Source organism: Cynocephalus volans, chromosome 10 (genome assembly GCF_027409185.1).
Source record: "Cynocephalus volans isolate mCynVol1 chromosome 10, mCynVol1.pri, whole genome shotgun sequence".
Classification (NCBI taxonomy): domain Eukaryota; kingdom Metazoa; phylum Chordata; class Mammalia; order Dermoptera; family Cynocephalidae; genus Cynocephalus; species Cynocephalus volans.
Window position 1 is genome coordinate 103,945,637 of NC_084469.1, and position 1,719 is coordinate 103,947,355.

General features: G+C 50.0%; 1 pseudogene; it reads right to left on the reverse strand.

Moving 5' to 3' along the window:
* Nucleotides 1–262: 262 nt before the first annotated feature.
* Nucleotides 263–1,280, reverse strand: LOC134387596 (putative monooxygenase p33MONOX; annotated as a pseudogene).
* Nucleotides 1,281–1,719: the final 439 nt, after the last annotated feature.

A 1,719-nucleotide genomic window follows, 5' to 3' on the forward strand; every position in this document is an offset into this window, starting at 1 on the left:
AAAATAGATCATGAGGTCCTGCCCACATCACTGCTAAGGTTATCTAGTCTGACTTTAAAGCAGTACAACAATGGCTTCTTCCACGCAACAAAGACAAGCTTTGCACTAATATTTCTCAAAAACCAATGATGTCTCCAGCTCTAGCCTCAGTTTAAGAGGTTTTGTTTTGCTTTTTTAAAAATATGCCTTTCCTGAGCTGGCCAGATAGCTCAGTTGGTAAGAGTGCAGTGTTATGACACCAGGGTCAAGGGTTTGGATTCCCTTATTGGCCAGTCACCACTGTCACCACCAAAAAAAATGCCTTTCCTGTGTCAGAGCCAAGGTAAAGGAGAGTGGGGTGCAAGAAACCCTCTATGTAGAGTCTCTGGAATAAAAAGAGCTCTAGAAGCCAGAGTGTGAGCACGTTCAAGTCACAGGGTTTGAGCTTATGGGCCCGTGGTGCTTGTTTCTTCCATCTCTGGGATGTGCATCTTGGGTGGCTTGAAGACTGCTGGATCTTCAGCCATTCTGGTGGCCTCGGCACAGATCAGTTCCATTGGAGAGGGCTCCTCTATGGGTCTGGGTGGCAAAACCTCCTGAATCATGCTTCTGAAGTGATCTTGGTCAATAGAAGCTCCATTTGTCTGATGAGTTTCTGTCCTTATCCCCACTTCCAGGATCCATGTTGTTAGGATTTGGGCCAGGTAAGGCTGTGGAAGACAGAGGTGAACCAGCGTCTGGCCTTCTACGTAGGGGAAGAATGCGGGGTGCTGCTCAGGGTGGACTGGGCTGATGCAGGCAGCTTCTCTTTTTTTTGTCATCTCCACTCTGTAGCTCAGTCTGTGGAGTGCTTCTGCCACTTGTACTTGGTCTCCTCGGTGGAAAGACCCTTCTGGGGTGTGTGGCCAGCATCTATCAGCTATGCTTGTTGCTCAAAATGCAGAATGCTTTCCCGGCTCTGTTTTGTGATCAGAGAGTTTATGATAACCTGGGTGGCTCTGACCTTCACCACTGAGACCTTGTGCATACTGTCAGTCGGTGGCCCATGACAGGGTCACAGCCCAGGGAGGATACACTGCGCTCTTCTTCCTCCAACCTGGCAAGGTGCTGACATTCATGGTTTGGAATCACTGGCTTCCTGGGGATGCTGCCCATGTCCACTGGAGGAGAAGTCATGGGCGTAGGGTCCTCGAGGGCATCATCATGGCTGAAGGCCTGGCGGTGCATCCCGATGGGCAGGAACACCTTGCCTGAGTCCCAGTAGTTTCAAGAGCAGGTATTTCTGGTTGTCTTGAAGCCATTGAAAAAAGACTAGAATCCAGGTGCTTTTTCTGTATGGAATTTGGAGCTGAGTCCCTGCCACCACAGAGAAACGATGTGGCGGCTGTGCTGACAGACAGATGTCAATGAGGACTGTTGCCCAGCTGCTGCTAATTAGCAAAGCTTCACAGGAAGGGTCCACCTAGAGGTTCCGTCTTCCTGCTGCCATGGAGCTGCCTGCGGCCCAAACTTGGGCACTAAAGAGCCTCGGAGGACCTACATCTTCCGAGAGACTGTGGCACAGACCTGACCCAAGCCACGATGACAGCAGCAGCCACACCCAAGGTCCCCAGCATTGACCAGGGAGCAGTGGCTCTACACTAAGTCTTCAAGCTGGGCATTGTTAAATCCTCCAAAGTTTTGTTTTTCTTTTTTCAGAAAAGTCCAGGGGCAATTTGCCCTATAAACTAATCCAAATAT